Here is a 13,134-nt window from a genome sequence, read left to right as displayed (position 1 = left end):
TGTATTAATATCATTCAATATCATTGAATTATTACATCTGTGTGCAGAGGCCTGTGTAGATTATTTTCGCTAAGCCTTTTGTTGATATGTAACTTTGTGACTACGGGGGTTATTTACTAAAGGAAAATCCACTTTGCACTGCAAGTGCACTTGAAAGTAAAGTCGCTGTAGATCCGAGGTGGACATGCAAGGAAAATAAAAAACAGCATTTTAGCTTGTACATGATTGGATAATAAAATCAGCAGAGCTTCCACTCATTTCAGATCTACCCCTTAGATTTAGAGCGACTGCACTTCCAAGTGCACTTGCAGTGCAAAGCGGATTTGCCTTTCGTAAATAACCCCCCATGTCTTTAAAGCTGTATTAAACACAAAACCAAAAATGTGATATATTGCAGCTTACCAATCCTTCGATGTGGTTGTAAGAGTGGCTCTGCAATTAGCTGGATGTTGGCACCAAAGCACAAGTCCCTGCCCTGCTCCTGTTCTTTCTAGAACACTAACCCTCCTGTTGAGGCTATACCCTCTGCCATATTGTGCCCTGCTCCATGCCAGAGGCCTCCACATGACATTCTGGGCCGTTGACCTTTATATCCCCAAAGGAAGGGATGTCCACACATAATTAAGGTTGCTGCACTTTACTGGTTGTACTTGAAAAATGGCACAAAACATCAACATATATTCAGGAGTCACTTGACAGTATATTACCAATCACATTTAGTGGTTAAATAAATGTATAAACCCTTCTGCGCTGATGAATATAATAAATTGAGGGAAAATGATATTGCAAAACTGTGACCAAGTAACTTATTCTTCTTCTACCAATAACCAACAGCTATAAATATACTGTATATAAACCCCTAAGTGATATAAACTAATAATTACAGCACGGATTCAATAATATAAATGATTCTTTAGGCTCATTTCACACTGGTGCCCTGTGCGATATTGCATGTGATTCGCACCTCATTGCAGTGCAAATCACATGCGATGTCTGTGCGATGCGATATCAGCCTTTTTTTAGTCTGCACCAGAATTGGATTTCATGGGTGTTCACACCCATGCGATCCGATTCCTGTCCGAATTCATAGTTCGCACTGCGATATGCAAACTGATCTGGGGGTGTCATTAACTTTCTATTGACACTCCTAGCAGTTCGCGAGTCAGGTGCGATGCGGGAATCCGCAGTGGATTCGCAGGATTCCCGCATTGCACTAGTGTGAACCTGACCCTTAGTGTGAAAATTCATACACAATAAATCATTCAATAAATATTGTATTCAAATAAGGTCCTCCAAACAATACATGAAAATATTTTTAACCAAAATTAATTTCAAACAAAATACAGTAAGTCCAAATAAAGCAATCCAACTGTGTAATGACTAAAAAGTTCCCACCACCAATAATATTCACTGTGCCCATCAATTGCAGCCATTGTGCCCATCAAACGCAGCCACTGTGCCCATCATATGCAGCCATGTTTGCCCATCATATGCAGCCATGTTTGCCCATCATATGCAGCTACTTGTGCCCTTCAAATGCAGCCACTTTGGCCCAGTATATGCAGGCCACTTGTGCCCCTCAAATGCAGCCAATTGTGCCCAGTATATGCAGCCACTTGTGCCCATCATATGCAGCCACTGTGCCCACCAACCCCCCCCCTTCCACTTGCGGCTCTGGCAGCACCCCCAAACACTCCCCCCCGCGCGCGCGGCTCTGAAAGAGCCAAGGGGACTCACTGCAGCAGCTCCTCTCCAGTGCACCAGAGTGGCGGCGACCTCCGCTCCAGCGTATGTCTCCTCCACTCCTCTTCCAAAGCACCAGGCATCCAATAGGGTGGCCTGGTGCTTTGGCCAATCAGGAAACAGGTCTGACACCCTGCCTCCTGATTGGCGGTGAGGAAGGTTAATGTGAAAATAGCGAAAATTTATTCGCTATCATCACACAATTGGGTGGGATCAGGGCACACTCTCTGCGCCCTGAGCCCACCCTATTTTGAAGCCTATTAGAGCCTCTGGCTCTGATCAGGTGCTTCAGAAAGTACCACCCCCTCCCACCCCGCCATAGGAGTCCATGCATCTGGCGTCCTGAAAGGGGCTGGGCGCATGGACGGGAGGACGGCACCTGTGCGCCCACAGTGCACGGGCCGCCACTGCTTCCAAGTGTAGAATAATATTTGGTCCAAGGTAACCACCACCACTAATACGGGAAAACGCACGTACAGGAAATGCATGCCTAACCTCACTACAAGATTAGGCAAACACAGCTTGTATTCATTCCAAAGATCTTCCAAACAGGTACAGTCCACTCTAGGGCTTCACCTCCACTGCTGTCCTCTCCCCATTCAGTGGTTAGATTTCATAGCCAGCATAAAATAACAAAAAAACAGGCTCCCATAGTATAGTATCGTAAACATCCAAATTTATTTTACACAAGTAATCAAGGTACTCACACAATCTGTGTAAGCATAAAATCAAGCATATAGTTGTGTTGACAAAGATATACAGGGAAGCCGCCAGCTGCCTACCACTGAAATCCTTCCCAGCTCACAAAAGTAACAAAAATAACAGGACACAGTTCCTAATCGCTCTCAGCGTCAGGTTCAACCTACTTGTTTCGTTTGTTCTGACTTCATCATAGGGGATGCCCAAATGCTGAAAAACCTCCAAAATATACCCTATCCCAATCTCTGCAGGATCGGTCCCTATACACAGCAATCAGTGGTAACCAGCAGTGTCAATTCACTTTGTCACACATTGGACCACAGAAAGCTGTGTTCCAGAAGGAGAGACAATATTGCAAACCTTAAATTGAAAGCACTGAAAGTTTAAAGAGGAACCGCAGTCTGCACACATAATTTATAATAAAACATCTTTGCCATTCTGAAGCTTCCCTCCAACCACTTTGAATATTATTATATATATACTGTGATTCTGTACTTGCCAAATATGCGGCAGAAATCTCCCTCCACTGAGTCTGGCCGCATCTATTTTAACGGTGGGCAGCTGAAGTTGTTGCCTGTTCACTTTCTGGAGTTACACCGACACGCATAGGCACACTTCCAGCTCTGCAGCTCTCATTGGCCCTCTTATGGCTCATCTTCCTCCCTTCCTGGCAAACTCTCATGAGAGTGAGAGAGAGAGCTGTGCATGATGTCATAAGCCTAGGCTAATAGCCAGATGAGAAACAAGAAGTGTGTTGTTTAAGGTATTTACTGGCAGAAAAAAATGTTTTACTATTCAAAGTTAAAACAACAAGGGCAGAAGATTTAATAGATGGAAAGTTGAAAAAAATGAATGAAGGTCCGCTTTAAATGAAGGCTGCTTTCACACTGAGGAGCTTATGAAGCGCTTTTGCATTTTAAAAAAGCACCAGAAAAGCTCAAGAAAAATGCTTCCCCTTAAACTCTATGTATGTGTTCACCGCTTCCATTGGGGTGTAAAAAATCCTGCTTGTCTCATTTTTTGGAGCATGTTTGGTCAGTTAAAAAAAACACACCTCCTCATTGAAAGCAATGGAAAACATGACAAACAGGCAGTAAAAACGCGTCACAAACGCACCCGCAATGCGTTTTTGGTGCGTTTTCTTAGACACATACTTTAAAAATTGCAGCAAAAATGCATATGCGTTTTTCCACATTTTTTGCGGCGGATCAGTGTGACAGTAGCCTTAAAAGAGAAGTTTGGGTTTTTTTTTTTTTTTGAAGGCTGAAAACCGAGCGATCAAAGATCACTGATCTCTCAGGGTTCTGTGAGCAGAGTACTGGTGAGAGGGGTGTGGAGGGGGCAGTAGTGGCTGGCTCAGGCTCTCAGTGGCTTGCTGAGAGGCTTAGCCAAGTGTCAGTCCAGGCATCTGGGTGGATCCCGACCACATGGTTGCAATCTTTCCCAAGCCTAGACCATCTCTGTGGCATCAGCCGACACAGGAGTGCAGAACAAACTGCACTCCTGTGATCCACAGGAGAAGTACAGCCAAACGAGTTTTGGCTGTACTTCTCCTTTAAGGTTTGCAACATTGTCTCCCCTTGTGGAACACAGCTGTCTGTGGTCCAATGTGTGTGAGGGTGCATTGACACTGCTGGTTATCACTGATTGCTGTATATAGGGAACCATCCTGCAGAGATTGAACTACAAGTATCGACAGCCTTTGCAGCTGATGGCTTGTAGTTCTCAATGAACTACAGTACCAGGGCACTAGTGAGCGCTCTAGGTAGTTCATTGAGTCTTCCTGTCATTGTGTAACTGCCTGCCGTACGAGGTACGAGCAGACAGATACATTGACAGTCTGCAGGATCCTGAGATTGAACCTGTGATCTGCTGATCGTGGGTGCAAAGCTTTACCGGCTCCTAAAAAAATAAAATAATGAATTTAATTTTTTTTTTTACCTGCAAACAGTAAAACATAACTGAAGATTTATTAGTCTACATACCTGTTGCATGGTTTAAATGTTGCCAACTCAATAAAGACAAGGTATCAATGTCCATATGCCTTGTATCATGCTTAAACTGTACAACAGTGCAACAAATTTAGTTATAAGACTCCAAGTGCCTGTACCACAAGTGTTATCAGGTTGTACTATAAGAGTGGCTCAATAGTCAACCCAAAGGCTACCAAGCCTACCAATATAGGTAGCCTGGTGATAAACAATAGCATATCACTTCACTTAAATCTGTACACATAATACACCCAATACAAAACATTATAAATGAAAGGTAGGAAAATATAGTTATCAATATATACATCAAGAATGCATCCTGAAACCAGTAGGGGATGTAAACAGTTAGGGCTTAGCCTTAGTAGATCTTGAGCTATACTTAGGTTTGTTACTAATAATATATACTATATATATATATATATATATATATATATATATATATATATATATATATATATATATATATATATATATATAAGTTATCACAAAAAATAGCAATTTGCGTATATAGAGAATGTTAATATATACATCATAATGACACTAAGACAATATCAGGTCAAAAGGTAAGCATATGTTCAGTGGAAGATACTTTAAATAGAGGTTCTCTTGCAGTAGGCCAAATCACATCAAGAAACATAAACAATCTTAAGCATATAGAATTAGCAGTAGTTCTTATACTAGAGAGGATGCACACATCAAAAGCTGGCATTAACTACATGCAGCAGCAGACTGTTTATCATATGTTGCTGCTGGAATTCTATAACATGGAAGGGGGCCCCCAGAAAATAAGGGAACTCTAATCCATGGAGCTCCCAGACTTGATGGATTATGCACTATTAAAGGTACTGTTTCTGCCGCCTGTTCAGTCCATGTTCCTGGGGAGCAGAGGGGACTGGGCGCTGGGCCACCTCCTGCAAGCTTCTAGACTCATCCCTATCATTCCCTCTGCTTCCATATTCGGGGGATGCCAGGTCTCCCAGGGAATGAGGAGCTTCCGACAGCACCCCCTCTGATACAAAATAGTGGTGGGTGCTGATGCTTGCATGTCAGATGAAGCTGTGTAAGCCACAGATCCTACAGGCTTCTCTGTCCTGGCAGCACGCTTAGAAGCCCATGCCTCTCCACAGGCTCCTCCTCCTGGACTGGGGACACAGTTGGCACTAATGCACATAGAGGCTCCACATTAAGTGGAACATGCACCTGTCAGGACGATCCTCTCATCGGCTGTTGGTTGCGCTGTACCTTCACTTGTTGGTTGGTCCTCTTGTGAGGGCTCTCAACAGAGTGCAACCTGCTGGCCATAGGGGAGTGCTCAACCCTGCTGTTCTTGGTGAAGCCATCCTCTTCCCACACCACCAAGTCTGGAGAGCCCAGATGGCGATCAGCTAATGACATACTGACTCCTCTCTCCACCACTTGCCACTGCACCAGGCTTTCAAACAGGGCCTCCCTGACTGGGAGCACCTCAAAGAGAAAGGCACGGTGTTCTGTCAAAAGAGCCAACTCGTCAAAATTTCCAATTGCGTCACGTCCTGTGACTCTCCAGCAGCAGTAATTGCAGATTTCGACGACTCGGCTGTTTTGACAGAACACTAGCAGCGTGTACAGGCTGCTGCATAACAAAAACATTGCATGATAGGAAAATGGGCACACACTGAAGCCAAACTCTAGCTCACAGTGCAGTTACAGCAACAGTTTTTTTTTGGAGAAGTTTTACATGAATAAGTAAAAGCTAATCAGTGGTAAATGGTTGCTCTAAACTCTAACTGAGACATTTGCAGGGGAGCTTGTTCTGTTGAAAAACAACAGACTTACTGGCCAGATTACCAGGTGAAAATAAATGAAAGAAAGCTTAAAACAGAAAACGAATGCAGCCATCACATCTAAGAATTGGTAAGCTGCAATTAAATAAATGTTTGCTCTTGGGTTCAATATCACTTTAAATTAAAGGACTTTATAATGATGAGAATTATAGGATGTTGTTAATGCACCACTCTGCATGTGTTAGGGTGGGGGAGCCTACTATGTGGCTATTGGGTTGCGCTGCCAGGCTGTTTATTATTCAGATCTTAAAAACTTTTAATTCTTAGAGCCTTCCCTAATAATTCCACTTTTCAGAAATGTGAAATCTCAAGGTCGAATTGATGAAGCATAATCCATTTATCATTCTGAGATCACCCTATCCTCCACATTGGTGTCAATGCACACTGCTTTATGAGTTGAATGTTCTTTAATGTATGTACAGGTGTTATATGTCACACTGTATTGCCTGTGGAATGCTAATGTGATGTTTTACCATCCCATTACACAGTGCTCCTGACAAACATAGCCTGGTTTTGACACACTTTAGAATTTAATTAACCCTTTAATGCAGAAGGTAAAACAAATCTTAACGCCTGAACCCAGATTTGCAACGACTAGTGTGGCCCTGCAGCTCTCATGGACTAAGAGGCCGGAAATTGAATACATGAAAGAGTGAATGAATGAATGAATAAATTAGTTTATGTTTAATGAAATAAACATGGAATGTTTAATTAAATAAAATAATCATTTATTTACCTAGAGCAGTTGCTATATACTGCTAAAAGGTCACATGTAGGGCAATAAGGAAACACCAATGCTTACATCAGTACCTTACACTGATAAAGGTAGAATAAAGAAGAGCCATTCAATTAAAGTTAGGTGAAAGTAGTTGCACTGCTCACCAGTGGCATTTACTGTATTTGGCAGTGGTCAGCCAGTAGGGGAAGATGTAAGTTTATATACTATATATATACAGTGCCTTGAAAAAGTATATGTAAAGTATATATACAGTGCCTTGAAAAAAGTATATGTAAAGTATATATACAGTGCCTTGAAAAAGTATATATAAAGTATATATACAGTGCCTTAAAATGTTCCACATTTTATCATGTTACAACCAAAAGCGTAAATGTATTTTATTGGGATTTTATGTGATAGACCAACACAAAGTGGCACATAATTTTGAAGTGAAAGTAAAATAATAAATGGGTTTCAAAATGCTTTACAAATAAATATGTGAAAAGTGTGGCGTGCATTTGTATTCAGCCCCCCCGAGTCAATACTTTGTAGAACCACGCAAAAAAAGAGAAAAGAGGAACACCTCTTTCTCCAAAATAAATGGGATTTTACAAGGAAATACTAAGTCCATCAGAAGTAGGTAATAATCAATCAACTTGATAAAAATATACAAATTTTATTTAATATAATTAAAATATAACACAAAAATTGACATTATAAGAAAATGACCATCCAGTAGTATATTTCAGAATTCATACGTGACTATCAGCCAACATGTTTCGCAAAGAACTTTTCGCTTCATCAGGGCTAGACACGATATCACTGATTCATATTAACTACTAATAGAGGTCAAAAAGAACAGAGCAATCACCACCATTCATCGGGCATCAACTGTGGAACCAACTGGTGCAGATTATCCCTGGGTGCCAGATCCCAAAAGGACAATACCAATAGGAGGACTGGACTACACAAATAAGGGCAGAAAACTGGTGATCCGTACCTTAGTAGGAGGTAGGAGGGAGAGGCCTAAGCATGGCTCCTAATCCGGAGAGTGTGTTACTGCCCGTCGTGATGGATGGCTGCAGGATGCGCCTGGACCTCTATTAGTAGTTAATATGAATCAGTGATATCGTGTCTGGAGAAAGAGGTGTTCCTCTTTTCTCTCTTTTTTTGCATGATATATGTTATTAGGGATTGGGAGATTTGTCTGTACTATCCCCTGGTATAGTCCAACCACTCATGTGCATTAAATTTGTAGAACCACCTTTCACTGCAATTACAGCTGCAAGTCTTTTTGGGGATGTCTCTACCAGCTTTGCACATCTAGAGAGTGACATTTTTGCCCATTCTTCCTTGCAAAATAGCTCAAGCTCTGTCAGATTGGATGGAGAGTGTCTGTGAAGAGCAATTTTTAAGTCTTGCCACAGATTCTCAATTGGATTTAGGTCTGGACTTTGACTGGGCCATTCTAACACATGAATATGCTTTGACCTAATCCATTCCATTGTAGCTCTGGCTGTGTGTTTAGGGTCATTGTCCTATTGGAAGGTGACCCTCCGCCCCAGTCTCAAATCTTTTGCAGACTCTAACAGGTTTTCTTCTAAGATTGCCCTCTATTTGGCTCCATCCATCTTCCCATCAACACGGACCAGTTTCCCTGTCCCTGCTGAAGAAAAGCATCCCCACAACATGATGCTGCTACCACCATGTTTAATGGTGGGGATGGTGTGTTCAGGGTAATGTGCAGTGTTAGTTTTCCACCACACATAGCGTTTTGCTTTTTGACCAAAAAGTAACATTTTGGTCTTATCTGACCAGAGCACCTTTTTCCACATGTTTGCTGCTTCCCCTGTGTGGCTTCTCGCAAACTGCAAATGGGACTTCTTATGGCTTTCTTTCAACAATGGCTTTCTTCTTGCCACTCTTCCATAAAGGCCATAGTTGTGGAGTGCAAAACTAATAGTCCTGTAGATAGATTCTCCCACCTGAGCTGTGGATCTCTGCAGCTCCTCCAGAGTTACCATGGGCCTCTTGGCTGCTTCTCTGATTAATGCTCTCCTTGCTCAGTCTGTCAGTTTAGGTGGACGGCCATGTCTTTGTAAGTTTGCAGTTGTGCCATACTCTTTCGATTTTTAGATGATGGATTGAACAGTGCTCCTTGAGATGTTCAAAACTTGGGATATTTTTTTATAACCTAACCCTGCTTTAAACTTCTCCACAACTTTATCCCTGACCTGTCTGGTGTGTTCCTTGGCCTTCATGATGCTGTTTGTCCACTAAGGTTCTCTAACAAACCTCTGAAGGCTTCACAGAACAGCTTTATTTATACTGATATTAAATTACTCACAGATGGAGTCTATTTACTAATTCAGTGACTTTTGAAGGCAATTGGTTCTACTAGCTTTTAGTTAGGGGTATCAGAGTAAAGGGGGCTGAATACAAATGCACACCACACTTTTCAGATATTTATTTGTAAAACAATTTTGAAAACCATTTATCATTTCAATTCCACTTCACAATTATGTGCCACTTTGTGTTGGTCTATCACATAAAATCCCAATAAAATATATTAACGTTCTTGGTTGTAACATGACAAAATGTGGAAAATTTCAAAGGGTATTAATACTTTGTCAAGGCACTGTACATACACTATATTACCAAAAGTATTGGGATGCCTGCCTTTACACGCACATGAACTATAATGGCATCCCAGTCTTAGTCCGTAGGGTTCAATATTGAGTTGGCCCACCCGTTGCAGCTATAATAGCTTCAACTCTTCTAGGAAGGCTGTCCACAAAGTTTAGGAGTGTGTCTATGGGAATGTTTGACCATTCTTCCAGAAGTGCATTTGTGAAGTCAGGTGCTGATGTGGACAAGAAGGCCTGGCTCCCAGTCTACGCTTGAATTTATCCTAAAGGTGTTCTATCCGGTTGAGGTCAGGACTCTGTGCAGGCCAGTCAAGTGGAGGGGTGGCCCAATACTTTGGGCAATATAGTATGGATGAGCAAGTTTGGGGTAGAGGAACTTGACTGGCCTGCAAGTTCCTCCACCCCAAACTCGCTCATTCATGTCTTTATGGACCTTGCGTTGTGCTGTGGTGTGCAGTCATGTTGGAACAGAAAGGGGCCATCCCCAAACTGTTCCCACAAAGTTCGGAGCGTGAAATTGTCCAAAATGTCTTGGTATGTTGACCCCTTTAGGCTCCATTCACACTAGCGCATTTTTTGATGCATTTTGCAGAAATGCATGGGAATTTTTTAACATGGGATCCTATGGAACATGTTCACATCAATGCCTTTTTGTACCTCTGCGTTTTTGGAAAGGGTCGGGGACTTTTTTTCATGCAAAAAGCAGCGTTTTGCATGTAATGGATTTCAGTGGACAAGCATCAAAAACGCAAGTGCACCGTTTTTGCAGCGTTTTTGGTGCGTTTTTGCCGTTTTTTTTTTTTTTTGTAATTTTTTTTTAAGACTGTAAAAAAAAATGAAAAAAAAAAACCCGCAAATCGCGGCAAAAACGCGGCAAAAACGCTACAAAAACGCTGCTCAAAAACGTGGCAAGCATGAAAAAAAACCCTCCAAAAACGCTCAAAAGCAACATGCATAGGTGTGAATCGAGCCTAAGAGTTCCCTTCACTGGAATTAAGGGACCAAGCCCAACCCCTGAAAAACAACCCCACACCATAATCCCCACCCTCCACAAAATGATTTGGACCAGTTCACAAAGCAAGGTTCATAAAGACATGGAGGAGCGAGTTTGGGGTGGAGGAACTTGATTGGCCTGCACAGAGTCCTCACCTCAACCCGATAGAACACCTTTGGGATAAATTAGAGCAGAGACTGGAAGCCAGGCCTTCTTGTCCACATCAGTGCCTAACCTCACAAATGCACTTCTGGGAGAATGGTCAAACATTCCCATAGACACACTCCTAAACCTTGTAGACGGCCTTCCCAGAAGAGTTGAAGCTGTATTAGATGAAAAGGGTGGGCCAACTCGATATCGAACCCCTTTGGACTAAGACTGGGATGCCATTAAAGTTCATGTGCGTGTAAATACTTTTGGCAATTTAGTGTATATATATATATATATATATATATATATATATATATTTAGAATAGGCATAGAATAAGGACCACCTTAGTGTGGCTACATAATACCAGTAGTAGTTCTCTCAGGCCTGTTGCTTTCCCAATTCCAACAGCATCTCTACCATGTTCATAGTAAGCATTTATAATCAATAGAGATGAGCACAAGGTCAGGGCTAAATTTTGCTTGTTTGGAGGTTTGGTTTAAATCTGAAATTTCTGGATTTTTGGTGAGAACTACCCAGCCAAACATTCCACAATGCACTGAAAACACAATCATTGGACAAAGTCTTGGGCCTGACTGCTGGGCAGCTCCAAACCTTTGAACAATGATGGTTTTTGGTCAAAGTCTCAATCCAGCCCTTCGAGTTAAGTGAGAGTGAGGGACAGTAGACAGTTCTTACTACAGAGCTATAAATTGCTATATACAGTACTGTATTCATTGCTGTATATTACCACTGATAAATTGCAGTTTATGAGGCTAGGGAGAGTGGGGTGTTAGCCCACATGCATCAATGTGATTGCATAGACCCAACAGTCCCTTTTAGACGAGGGTCTGGTATAGATGTCAATTGGGACCCCACGCAAATAACAAAACAAAAAATAGGGTTCCCCCTAAAATGACATACCAGACCCTAAAATCCTTGCAAGTGATTGTCACTCAGATATTTTGCAGTATGATGTGTTTTGAATTGGTGCCATGAATCAAATTAATAATAAAACATTTGTTGCCAGGAACAGCAAAATGTTTGTCATGCTGCCTAGGGACTTAAAGGGTTTGTTACCCCAACACTTCATATTCCTGATATGTGCCTGCTGGACCATGTACTTGTATGAAGATGTATCCTGTTCTCTTTGTATTGCTTCCTTTTTGTGAAATCCCTGGTGTTCCTGCCAGTCCCTCAGCTTTCCTATTAAAAACTGACTACACTAAGCAGGAGGGAACACTGTGGTCAGTTCTTTAGCTGTGCTGGAAACTCAGTGTGCTCTCCTCCAATGATCAGACTTGTCCTGACATGCCCCCACTGCACAGCCATTCACTGGGAAGCTCAGTATGCTGCTGCTTCTCCTCCTCCCCCCAGCTCGTATGCAGGTGAGAACAGAGGGGTGGTGATCACTTATAAAAAAAGGGGAAAAAGGTATTTATAGTGTTTTTTTTATATCTATACAAAAATGTTTTGCCTTTCATTTCTATTTTAAACTGAATGGGTTGTTTTACAAAGTAATTGTTTACAATTCACTTTAAAGAGGAAGCAAACTCTTCCGCTCTGATGCTTCTTTTCATTTAGTCCATTATAATAAGTAATGATCAAACTATAGCCACTGTAATCCAGCCCAAATCGCATATTACTTACTGTTTAAAGAAACTTTAAAAAACTTGTTTCCGGGGGTTAGGCAGCGCCATCTTAAGTATTGTCTTCTGAGTCCATAGAGTCCATAGAGTCCATAGAGGAGTGTATTTCCTCCCTTACATTGAGCACTCCCTGTACTGTTAACCAAGCCTCCTTCTCAATCCAATGTTTCTATGGCAACCTTGCTTCCCTGTCCATAGCTGACTTGTTTTATTTCATAGTATTTACTTGTGCCGACTATCTAGTGTTTGCCTATGTCAGTCTTATCAGCTTCAGCTGATAAGACTGCAGTAATGCTGTCTGATGCCCTGGTTTACACTGCATGTGATGTCACATGGTCACATGGGGTGTAGGAGGAAGCGCTGAGTGATTATGCAGTCTCCTGGGATTTCAGTGGTGTGCCGTAGGAAGTCCTGATAATAGATAGACAAGAGTGTGCCGTAAATCAGGGGAGATCTGGGCATGCTCAGTGACGTCATTCTAAAGAACAAAAGGGATTACAACAATACTAAGCAAGTAAGGAGATATCTACAAGCAGTGTTCATTAGGGTTTTTTATGCTGATTTACATGGGACAAAGTTGTGGGGGAGAGTTTACAACCACTTTAAGGTCTTCACAACTGTGTCTGCATTTTCCTGTGTTTTTTTATTGCTTTGGGCAGATGGCTTTTCATACGTTGATGCACACTGCCATTCCACTCAAAAGCCCCTATAAGACATTATA

General features: G+C 41.9%; 1 protein-coding gene across 1 annotated transcript in view; it reads left to right on the top strand.

Moving 5' to 3' along the window:
- The window catches only part of ZNF704 (zinc finger protein 704), a 69,645-nt gene that overhangs the window by 30,503 nt on the left and 26,008 nt on the right, over positions 1-13,134 (top strand). The gene's annotated exons all lie outside the window — the stretch shown is intronic.

The sequence above is a fragment of the Aquarana catesbeiana genome, linkage group LG05, assembly GCF_042186555.1.
Source record: "Aquarana catesbeiana isolate 2022-GZ linkage group LG05, ASM4218655v1, whole genome shotgun sequence".
Lineage (NCBI taxonomy): Eukaryota > Metazoa > Chordata > Amphibia > Anura > Ranidae > Aquarana > Aquarana catesbeiana.
This window is presented reverse-complemented; position numbering and strand designations above follow the sequence as displayed.